Source organism: Saimiri boliviensis, chromosome 18 (genome assembly GCF_048565385.1).
Source record: "Saimiri boliviensis isolate mSaiBol1 chromosome 18, mSaiBol1.pri, whole genome shotgun sequence".
Classification (NCBI taxonomy): Eukaryota; Metazoa; Chordata; class Mammalia; order Primates; family Cebidae; genus Saimiri; species Saimiri boliviensis.
Window position 1 is genome coordinate 40,657,334 of NC_133466.1, and position 12,773 is coordinate 40,670,106.

Below are 12,773 nucleotides of genomic sequence, written 5' to 3' on the forward strand. Positions count from 1 at the left end.
ACATCTAATATTTTTGTTTTGTTCCACATAGATAAAATATCAAAATATCTTTTTAAAGGTCAAATATGCTTGCATACTATATTTCATTCACAGTAGGATAGATAGCTGGATACATAGATACAGCTATGTAATTTTACTATTGAATTCACAACGCATTACTATTATAAAATCAACCTTTCAAAGTTTTTGACAATATTAACTTATTTATCACATTTCACCCTTCCTTTTCATGTACTTTCAAAAGTATATTTTCGACTCACTTTAGATGTTCCATATATGCTGATTACATTGTTTATATATTATTATAGTTCTAAAATAATGTTGAATTGACAGACTAATTTTGTTGTACTCACTTTTTTCTAGAGAAACACAAAGTATCAGATTTTCTCATCAGGGCTTGGGATCATATGTTTTGTGAAAGAAAAGAAAAAGTATTTTACTTTCTCCTGATAGGCTTAAATAAAATAGAAAGTACACTTTAAAGTTTTACTTTTGGTTATGTGCCTTGTTTGTTCATGTGTTTTTTAAAGGATTATTGTTCTATAATCATAACTGAGCGTGAATTTAACCCCTTTTCAAATATAGTCAAGAAAAATATTTTTACTTTTTTATAAAACATAACCAAAATATTTTATAATACAAGGTTTACTAAAAATCATTGTTTAATTATATACTAAATGTAAATATCACCCAGTATATGCTTTATAGATATTTTTCACAATATCCTCATAACAGGTATGGTGATGTGCTACAAAAATTATCCAAAAAAAATAAATGAAACACTCCTTCTTTAACAATTATATTCCTAGTCTAATTAAGTGAGTTAAATGAAGGGCCAGAATTTTAAAATCTAAATTTTCAAATAAATACACAATGAGTATCCTGGCTTATTTTTATTTAAACCTGTAATATTCTTTATTTAAAGATTTACATAATTTATTCAGTCTCCTGTTTTAAGGTATGTTTGAAATAGCTGGGGGCAGATTGAGATAATCAAAACATAACAGTAATTATTTAATGGCCCTAAGAACAAATCCCTACCTGTTGTCTAAGCATGCCTACTATTTTATATTTTGATTTGTTTGTAAGTAAGCTATACAATGGGATTATTTCTTGTTCCTGTGAATACCAGGATACTGCATTTGTGATAATTGGAAGATTAAGTAAAATCTTCATCATGGATTCCAATTGGCTTTTTCAAAACAGTGAAATTGTTTTAAAATGGGGCCCAACAAGTACAAAAACTTTCAGAATTGTTCTTTCTCATTATCTTTAGTAATTATGTATTAAATAGAATGATCTTTTGATGATGTGTATAATATATGCTTATAATGCAACAGTTTCAAAGCTTTAATTAAATAAAATGGTTTCTTATCATGGTCAGTTGCATACACTCACCAATTTCAAACATCTTCATGGACAGCAAGGCAGAGCAAACATCAGACTTGAAAATTTCTCTATATTGCTTACTAATCTCTTAAAAATGAAGTTAATGTAATCCCAGCACTTTGGGAGGCCGAGGCGGGTGGATCACGAGGTCGAGAGATCGAGACCATCCTGGTCAACATGGTGAAACCCCGTCTCTACTAAAAATACAAAAAATTAGCTGGGCATGGTGGCACGTGCCTGTAATCCCAGCTACTCAGGAGGCTGAGGCAGGAGAATTGCCTGAACCCAGGAGGCGGAGGTTGCGGTGAGCCGAGATCGTGCCATTGCACTCCAGCCTGGGTAACAAGAGCGAAACTCCGTCTCAAAAAAAAAAAAAAAAAAAAAAAAAATGAAGTTAAACATTAATTTCATATATGCCATGTCTATTTTTATAAAGCAGTCTAGCTACTGCTCATAGGTACAATGATATGACCTGTGACATTATATTAATTACGTTATTGTGTATCACACACACAATAAATGGCATAATGACTAAAAGCACAGAAAAAGATAATCAATGTCTACATATGCAAAGTTCTATTTCTTCTTCAAGGACTGCAGCTGAGCAGTTTGTATATCTAGTAGTCCAGCCTAGATAGAGTGTTATAATCTGAACTGTAATTTTCAAATATTTATGGATGGGTTTAAGAAGGAGCTAGGTAGAAATGCATTTAAGTTCTAGAATTTCTTTCTGGGAACTCTGTCATTTCCATACTTACTATTCTTTAAAATATAGTCTTCTTGTATAGGATTAATTGCTTGCCCCCTAAATACCAAGGCATTTCCCTATCAGAGCAATTTATTGCAAGCAGGTCATATCTCTATAACTCATCCATCTGGGTAGCAAGCCCTCAGTGTAGTTTTCACCTGCATAAAATGACTATTCTGTGTAATGTGCATTTTGTTAGTTGCCGAAGCCAAACATCACTGTATCATTTATTATATTTCCGACATTTAGGCCACATTTTCAATGGCCTAATTTGCTATGATATTTCTTATAGGGATAAAACTTTTACAACATTCCACACCCAACATTAGAGTGAATTATTTTCCAAGTCTCTTTACTTCCTTTGTAAATGAATAACAATTTGATGATGCATGAACTGTGTTGTCGCTTAATTCTTGTATACTATAAAAAGCTTTCTCAGTAATTCTTTTCCACTTTCTGGATCTTCTATTGTTAATTTCTTTACTTGCAGTATGATTTTTTCCAACATTTCCTGCTCATACTTGTGAACTTTGATGATAACGTGTTTTCTTTTTGTCATTTTCCTTGAGATGTTTTAGTGCACACTGTGACCAATACTTTTCTATGTCTTCTTTTTGTTTCCTGCTGTTAACATCCCAATCAATCTAAAAACTACAATCAGATTAGTTTTCATTGTACCTTGCCGTTTTTCACCGTTTATACAAAGTCAGCTAAACTGCTTTTCAAGACTCCTCTTTTGTATGTTCTAATGTTTTCCTTTGTCTAATAATTGTGTATATTGATTGTTTAGCACAGTCTCATTTTACACACAATAAATATGGTCTTCCAAGATGTATACTTACTACTACTTATTGCATTATAAAAGATTCAGGAGGAAAAACAAACCAAGAATAACAGCAGCCTACTTTTATATCAGAGATTCTCAAGTTTTCTTGTGCATAAAAAATCACATGCAAATCTCAGCTCATTAAAAAGTGCATATTCTGGCCAAGTTCAGTGGCTCACACCTGTAATCCCAGCACTTTGGGAGGCCAAGGGAGGTGGATCAAGAAGTCAGGAGTTCAAGACCAGGCTGGCCAACATAGTGAAACCTCATCTTTACTAAAAATACAAAAATTAGCTGAGCATGTTGGTGAGAGCTTGTAGTCCAGCTGCTTGGGAGTCTGAGGCAGGAGAATTGCTTGAACCCGGGAGGTGGAAGTTGCAGTGAGCCAAGATTGCACCACTGGACTCCAGTCTAGGTGGTAACATAAGACTCTGTCAAAAAAAAAAAAAGTGCATGTTCTATTTTTTACTCATAGGAGTCAAACAACAGAAGGGGTTGGAGACCAGAAACATACATTTTAACGGAAGTCCCAGTGTATTTTGTTGAAGATGGCCTGATACAATTCAGCAATTGTCCAATGGTTATAGCTTCTAACAACCATCCTAATGTGGCTATTTCATGTTTTCTTCAGAAATTGTACTCAGTAAAGCATTTTTATTTAAATTATTGCTATGAAATTCAATCTAGTAGAAGCCAGGGAAAGACGTTTTCTTTCAGTGTCCAGAAAACAAACATATGATATCTCTGTATGTGTAAACTTAATTATCATTCATTCATAATCTAATTCCTTCAAAGAGATTTTTACTCTTTTAATGATTATAAAAAGTATAAATATTTGACTTGCTGTTTGAAAAGTACATCTCAGATATTCTCTATAACATTATCATCTTCTGTTTTTGAGCTAGCAGTGAATAAACTACCTGTGCCAGCATGTTTTATGTTGCTTTCTGGGCCAGGCAGAAAAATTTCACTTAGTGCCAGAGGAAAAACAACAATAAAATGGCCTTAAAATACCTTCAGCATTACAACAGCTAGAAATCATTCTATAAGTATTATTAATAAATCCTAGTTTATTTCCTCAAATTAAGCAGTTGTTGAATAATTATCAAATGTATTATGTATTCCTAAACAATTGTTATTAAAAATTGGGCAAATCTGTTTAGTTTCCTTTTCAGAACTGCCTATATTTGACATTAGAAAGCTAACTAGGCTGGGCATGGTGGCTTAAACCTGTAATCCCAGTTCTTTGGGGGGCCAAGGCAGGCAGATCACAAGGTCAGTAGATCGAGACATCTGACCAACATGGTGAAACCCCATCTCTCCTAAAAATATAAAAATTAACCAGGCATGGTGGTGCATGCCTGTAATACCAGCTATTCAGGTGGCTGGGGCAGAAGAATCACTTAAACCCTGGAGGTGGAGGTTGTAGTGAGCCAAGATCACATCACTGCACTCTGCTATCCTTGGTGACAAAGTGAGATTTCATCTCAAAAAACAACAGTAACAACAATAACCCACTAATTCTGTCAAAAGCTATGACAATTTGTGAAACGTATGGCCACAAGGAAAAACAATGTCATTATATTCTGTTACCATTTGTATTATGAAAATCTCTAGCTAATTTTATAGTAACAATACTCACACTTTTATGTTATGGATAGAATTTCAGGAAAAGTTTCAGATTTCTGGGCACAGTAGTTCATACTTATAATCCTAGCACTTTGGGAGTACAAGATGGGTGGATCACTTGAGGTCAGGAGTTTGAGACCAGCCTGGCTAACAGTAAACTCTGTCTCTACTAAAAACACCAAAGTTCACTGGAAATTACTTGAACCTAGGAGGCAGAGACTGCAGTGAGCCAGAATCATGCCACTGCATGCAGCGTGGGCAACAGAGCCAGACTTCATCTCAAAATATAAATGTTCCAGATAAACTCTTAACTTCATGATAATGAGAAATTCTCTAGCTTGATAGCTGATATGGCTTGTCACTCTATGTCCCCACCCAAATCTCATAATGAATTGTAATTTCCAGTGTTGGAGGAGTGACCTGGGTGGGAGGTGATTGAATTACGGAGCAGACTTCCCCTTGCCGTTCTAGTGATAGAGTTCTCATGAGATGGTTGTTTGAAAGTGTGTAGCATCTCACTTCTTGCTCTCTTTCTCTACTGCTCTTGCCATGTGAAGGCTATGCCTGCTTCTGCTTTGCCTTCTGTCATGATTCTAAGTTTCCTGAGGCCTCCTTGGAAGCAAAAGCATGTACATCCTACAAAACTGTGACCCAACGAAACCTCTTTTCCTTATAAATTATCCAGTCTCAGGCAAGCCTTTATAACAGTGTGAAAACAGACTAATATAAAAAATTGTTACCTGATAATGGAGGCATTGTCATAAAGATACCTGAAAATGTGCAAGTAGCTTTGGAACTGGGTAATAGGCAGTGGTTGGAACAGTTTGGAGGGCTCAGAAGAAGACAGGAAGAGGGAAAGTTTGGAACTTAACTAGAGAATTGTTGAATGGTTGTGGCCAAAATGCTGATGGTGATATGGACAGTGAAGTCCAGGCTGAGGAGATATCAGGTGGACATGAGGAACTTATTAGAAACTGGAATAAAGGTCACTCTTGCTCTGCTTTAGCAAATAGATTGACAGGATTGTGTCCATGCTCTAGGGATCTATTGAACTTTGAACTTGAAAGAGATGATTTAAAGTAACGGGTGGAATAAACTTCTAAGCACAAAGCATTCAAGATGTAGGCTGGCTGCTTTTAAATGTGTGTACTCTTTTGTGTAAGCAAATAAATGACCTGAAACTGGAAATTATATTTAAAAAGGGAGCATAAACGTTTGGAAAATTAGCTGCCTGGCCGTGTGGTAGGAAATAAAAGCCAGTTTTTCTGGGAAGGGATTCAAGCAGCTGTATACATTTGCATAAGTAAAGAGGAACCAAATGTTAACAGCCAAGACAATGGGGAAAATGTCTCCAGGGCATATCAGAGACCTTTGTGACAGTTCCTCCCATCACAGGCCTGGAGGCCTAGGATGAAAAAATGATATCTTGATCAAGGCCCAGGGCCCCACATCTCTGTATATCCTCGAGACATGGTGCCCTGCATCATACTTGATCCAGCTTCAGCTGTGACTAAAAGGAGTCACAGTGAAGCTTGGGCCACTGCTCCAGAGGGTTCAAGCTGCAAGGGCTTCCACATGGTGTTAAGTCTGAAGCTCTGAAGAGGGCAAGAGTTGAGGCTTGGGAGTCTTCACCTAAATTTCAGAAGATGTATGGAAATGCCTGAATTTCCAGGCAGAAGTCTGTTGCTAGGGGGCAGCCCTCATGGAAAACCTCTACTGGGGTGGAGTGAAGGGAAAATATGGAGTTGGAGCCCCCACAAAGAGTTCTCACTGGGGCACTGGCTAGAGGAGCTGTGAGAAGAGGGCCACTGTCCTTCAGACCCCAGGATGGTAGATCCACTGGCAGCTAGTACCATGCACCTGGAAAAGCCATAGGCTCTCAGCACCAGCCTGTGAAATCAGCACGGGAGTTACACCCTGCAGAGTCACAGAGGCTGAATTTCTCAAGACCCTGTTAGCCATCCTTTGTGTTAATGTGGTCTGAATGTGAGATGTGGAGTCAAAGAAGATTATCTTGGAATTTTAAGATTTAATGACTGCCCTGTTAGGATTTAGGTTTGCATAAGGTCTGTAGCCCTTGTCTGTTGACTTATTTCTTCTTTTTGGAAAAGAAATATTTACTCAATGCCTATACCCCCATTGTTTCATGGAGGAAAGTAACTTGCTTTTGATTTTACAGGCTCATAGGCAGAGGTACTTGCCTTGTCTCAGTTTAGACTTTGGACTTGGGCTTTTCAGGTTAATGCTGGAATAGATTAAGACTCTGGGGGAGGCCAGGTGCAGTGACTCATGCCTGTAATCCCAGCACTTTGGGAGGCTGAGGTGGATGGATCATGAGGTCAAGAGATCAAGACCATCCTGGTCAAGATGGTGAAACCCCGTCTCTACTAAAAATACAAAAATTAGCTGGGCATGGTGGCACTTCCCTGTAGTCCCGGCTAACAAAAGCGAAATTCCATCTCAAAATAAATAAATAAATAAATAAATAAATAAATAAAAGACTTTGGAGGACTGTAGGTGATATTATTTGGTTGTGTCCTCACCCAAATCTTATCTTGAATTCCCATGTGTCGTGGGAGGGACACAGTAGGAGGTAATTGAATCATGGAGGCAGGTCTTCCCCATGCTGGTCTCATGATAGTAAATAAGTTTTATGAAATCAGCTGGTTATAAAAATGGGGTTTTCCCTGAACAAGCTTTCTCTCTTTGCCTGCTCCCATCCTTGTAAACTGTGACTTGCTCCTCATTGTTCTCTTCCATGATTGTGAAGCCCTTCCAGCCATGTGAAACTGTAAGTCCATTAAACCTCTTTTTTCTTCCCAGTCTCTGGCATGTCTTTATCACTAGCATGAAAAGAAACTAATACAGTTGGGAACACCTGATTGCGTTTGAAATGTGAAAAGGACATGAGATTTGGGAGGTGCCAAGGGCAGAATAATGTCATTAGGCTCTGTGTCCCCACCAAATCGCAGGTCAAATTGTAATTCCCAGTGCTGGAAGAGGGGCTTTGCGGGAAGTGTTTGAACATGGGGAAGACTTCCCCCTTGCTGTGTTTGTCAGAGAGTTCTCATGAGATCTGGTTGTTTGAACATGTATAGCACCTAACCCTTTGTTCTCTCTCTCTCCTGCTCAGGCCAAGTAAAGATCATGCCTGCTTCCCCTTCATCTTCTGCTGTGATTGTAAGTTTCCGGCAGCCTCCACAGAAGCAGAAGCCTCCCAGCCGGCAGAACCATGAGCCAATTAAACTTCTTTTCTTTATAAGTTACTTAGTCTCAGGTATGTCTTTATAGCAATGTGAGAATAGACTAATACAGTAGCTAGTGTTAACCTTATATGATATGGTAATAACCTGAAGTTAAAGTAAAGGAAATAAAATGCTCTCTCATGCACAGTAATATTGCAAGGAATGATGATAAAATAGCCACCTCTCACAGCAGGAAATGCAGTTTTTGCTTTAGGGTACTTCCTCAGTTCCACCAGGAATTTACCAGAACTGTTGTGCAGTTCTGTCACTGTACATAGATAATCCTCTCCAGAGTTTTAGAAACAGCACAAGCATGATGATTCACTGGTTATTGACAATGAGCTGTCCTCCTAACACAGCTGTCATATGGGCAGTGGAGAGAGGAAAAAAAATTGTGCATTACTACCATGCACGGATACTTTGGCCAAAGAAATATCTGTGCTTGTAGCAAGTGATTTTGGTGCTGTGCTCAGCTGAATGCTCTGTATCCATGAAGGGCTAGACTCTCAGACAGTACTGGAGCTCCTGAGACATTTACATGAGGGAAGATCTTTTTATTCCAATGAGATTCTTATGTTTGCCACCAGTAGACACAGAAATACTAATTGATCACTCTGTTCAGCTCAGGATTGACTTTTGATCTCATTTGTTTTCACTAGATAATGATTTTCATTAAAGCTTCTATTTCCTATCCCTCCCTATGTATCTGCCTGACTCTGGTCACTTGAATCTCAGAAAGGAGCATCCAGCAAGTCTCTGAAGGCTTTATCAACATCCTTCTCACTCTTACTTATCCATCTTCCAGTTCAACACAGTCATAGCTTTTGCAGTAATAAAGATAAATCTTAAACCACAATTCACTAGATAGCTTGTTGGAGTTGTATTGTCAGTATATATTTTTCTCATCTTATATGCTGGTTTTTTTTTTTTTTTTTTTTTAGAAGCACCGGAGTCCATGGGGCATTTTATTTGTAAATATATGTATCACATCCCTAGAAAAAGGATCCCAGGATTTTCCCTCCTGTGTATTTTCGTCTTGCTTCTTCATGGTCCATGATGCCAGCTGAGGTTGTCAGTACAATGAAACCAAACTGTCGGGATGGAAGCAGATTATATTCTGCCATTTTTCTAGATCTTTGAGTTGTACATCAAATCTGGGGATGATTAGCCTGCCTGTGAGATTCACAACGATTTTCCCAGCTCTGTGATGGCCAATGATTTCAAATTCGCCAATGTAACCATGCTTCATCATCACTGTGAGAAACTGGACAATGACTTTGGAACATGGCCTAATAAGCACCTGGCATTTGCCTCTCTTTTTGGCATTGTTGATGCTCTTGAGCGCATCACCCAGGACATTCATGCACACCATTGTGGCGGCGTGGAAAGATGACTGAAGGAAGACGGGAGAGACATGGTATTTTCTATACAATGATGACTTTCAAAGTCATATCTTAAAACCTACCTTCTATACTGACCAACATATATTCATGTCTGATTTTCCCCTATACTTCTCTGCTTGCATTTGCATTGATTCCACAAACCAGTCTCTAAACATTTCCCATAACTTGCCTTCTAAACATGTTTATCTTCTTTTGGTTCCCATTTGAGGCCCAGCATGATCTCTATTCCTGAGACATTTGAGTTTTTTCCCATCACTCTTCCCTCTCAATTAAAAGACATTATGGTTGTCCCAATACCTCTGTAAAGGATTTTTTATTCCATTAACACTTCTTGTCCCAAACCTTACCTTAACTGTCTCTGATTATGTTAGTCATGGACATTCAAATATTGACTCAAGCTAGTTTCTTATATCCTATTATGTGATTTCTTACTCCACATCTAGAAATAAGTAATTTGCCCTTCAGGGTCAAAGTCAAAGAATACATTCCATGAAAAATTTTCCTGCTCCATACACCAGAGCAGAATCAAATATGCTCCCCTATATTTTTGTCCCTATGTAAAAAGATTTCGTTATTTATATGAGTATCTCCTATGTTAGACTATAAACTCCTTGAGAGCAGGTAAACTGTCCTCCATCTCTGTAACTATTTCCCTGAGCACCATAATTATGAGGATGTAACAAATTCAAATAGAGTCTTGGGTTTATTTTTGCGCTATTATAATGGCATGAAGGTTTAAGGTTGGGGTTGGAGAATAGCTAAATTTAGCCAACCTTAATGGCATAAGGTTTAAGCCAGGGGTTTAAGAATAGCTAAATTTAGCCTACCATTTATATCAGTTTCCTAGAAGGCTTTCAAAAGGGAAATCGACACATAAGGGAGAATCTCTGACTGAAAATCAAAGTATCATGTAATGTGCAACTATGAGCTGACGTTGACTCTGACCAATCATGCTACAAACTCAATCTCCCAAAGGTACCTAGGAACTAAGAAAGAATTGTTATATGTATGACTGGGCATCAGTGAAGAATCAAAAGGTCCTTCTTCTTCTGGTGGTATTAAATGTTTTTATGCTACTAAATTATTCATTTCATCTATATTGAGTGTAACCTAGATATAGGTACATAATAAATTGACAATATCGATTTTGTAAACCCTATTGAATATTATAAATTAAGTAACTTAAAATAATTCACATTCAAGTTTTTCTGGTTTATCCCTCCATACTTCTTAAATTATTTCTACTAATGCACAAAGTTTTTGCGCTCTCTATATCTTTGAAAGACAGTTAAGATAATTTAATTATAGGTTATTTCATTGAAGTATTAAAGCATGAAACAGAGCTATCAAAGTGACATTAGAAAATTTCTTAGTAAAGACCACTTCCAAACTGCAATAAAATTCTTTAAAAATATCTTACATTAAACTGAGTATCAAGAAAGAAAAAGTTGCTGTTTTTATACTATATTATATATTTTATAACTCAGTACTCCCTAAGATCATTTTAATATTTGACCAGGCTCTTATAATTAAAATAGTGCTTATGGATCTTTACAAATCCAAAATTCACAGAGATAATATGAACATAGAAATAAGTATGATGAGAAAAGCTACTATGCTATGACTTAAAATTTTAAATACGACAATTCAATCTATTTTTAATAGCTTTTTTTATTTATATTTATTGAGATTAATAACATTCAAAAATAATTAGGAAGTCTCAAATAAATAAAAATTATGGAAGCAGTATGAAATAATTAACATTGGAAAGAAATAGAAAAGATAAGATTTAAAATTGTATCAGTCATTGTCCAGTCACCAGAATTCCTTGGCTCTCACTTTCCACACTTTAATTTTGAATAATTAAAAAATATCTGCCTACCTCATAGAATAATTATGTTCATACAAGAAAATAAATATTGATAAGATTTGTTGAAAATTTCAACATGTGAAGAAATTCAAGACACTGATATTCATTATCTTGATAAAGAATATAATTTTTCTGTAGCAATTGGGAAAGTCCTAATTTTTAATTTTATATGTAAAATGCAACCTTTGCCTGCTCATCAAAATCTGAAGACTTCCTTAGCAGTGCTTCAAACTCAAAATGTAACTGAGATGAGGGCTTCTCGGTTAACTTGCTGTCTCAATGCCAAGTACAGACATCCTTATACTTTTTGGAAGTCTCTGCTTAAAACTGTTCCTCTGGAGGCAAATGTTCAGTTCTAATATACTGTGGCCTTTTAACACTAAAATTCTGATGTAGTATCATACACAACTGGGCTTAACATAATGTACCCCCTCTCTCTGACCTCATCTTTTACATCTCACCCTGCTTATCTCCCAGTTGTCACCTTGGGCTTATTTCTGCTCCTCAAGTACACCAAACATGCTTTCACCTCAGGGCAGTTTTGAGCATATTGCTCCCAATACTTTGTCAGGTTTTTCCTTGATATGAGCTATGTTCGAATTCAAATGCCCTTTTCTTAAAAAGAGCTTTACTGATATAGCTATCTTAATTCTCCCAACCATAAAAGCCTCCAAGTCACTCTCTAACCCATCTTTATATTATTTTTTTTCTTGCTTAGTGTTTTGGAAATTATTGAACTTATTAATTCATTTACTACTTTAATGTTTGTGTCTCCCCCTAAATTATACATACAAAAAAAAAACATTTTATATTCTTGTCTGTTGTATCCCCATTATCTGAAACAAATCCTGCCATATCAATACACACACACACACACACACACACACACACACACACACACACAATGTGCTAGAGCTGGGTTTCAGTAATTTATGCAACTCAATTTTGCACACCTTTTTTGAATTCCTAGTACAACAACATCACATCAGTAGTTTGAAATTGGCCATATGGGAGCATTTTTGCCACAGAAATCAGCAATCATGACAAATCGGGGCCTTTTTTCTTGAAATGTCAGTCCAACATTTACTAATCTCTCTCTTAATATAGGAAAGGGACAATGGAACAATAACAAAACTGATTTTCTGTAACTAAGATCTACAGTGAGGAAAATATATATGAGAAGCAGCTTTGGTCTTTGTTACACAGTGTAAGTGAGGTAAAAAGAAAAACTTAAAAAAAAATTGATCCTTTAGTATGTTGATCAAAAAGATCAACAGAGAAAGCTATTAAGAAATAATTCATCTCACATTTGATTTTCACCTCTTAGAAACAAAAATAAACGTGACTGTTTTGCCATCCCAAAAATTGCATTATAATATTTGGGATTGTACTCAATATAATCTATTAAAATAAAGAGAATTTTAGACAAATGGCCCATGTGATGAATAGACAAGGCAATATTTGAGGCCAAATAATCTTGGAAAATAACCTCTACTCCTGGCTGTGATTAATTCATTCTTGCATCCTAATAGTATTTCATTTTTCATTTTGTTTTTTGGGATTGAGCCTCACTCTATCCTCTATCGTACAGGCTAGAGTGCAGTGGCATGATCTCAGCTCTCTGCAGTCTCCACCTCTCTGGTTTAAGTGATTCTTGTGCTTC

General features: G+C 36.5%; 1 pseudogene; it reads right to left on the bottom strand.

Moving 5' to 3' along the window:
* Positions 1-8,829: 8,829 nt before the first annotated feature.
* On the bottom strand, positions 8,830-9,212 carry LOC120368463 (small ribosomal subunit protein uS8-like; annotated as a pseudogene).
* Between the last annotated feature and the right edge of the window lie 3,561 nt (positions 9,213-12,773).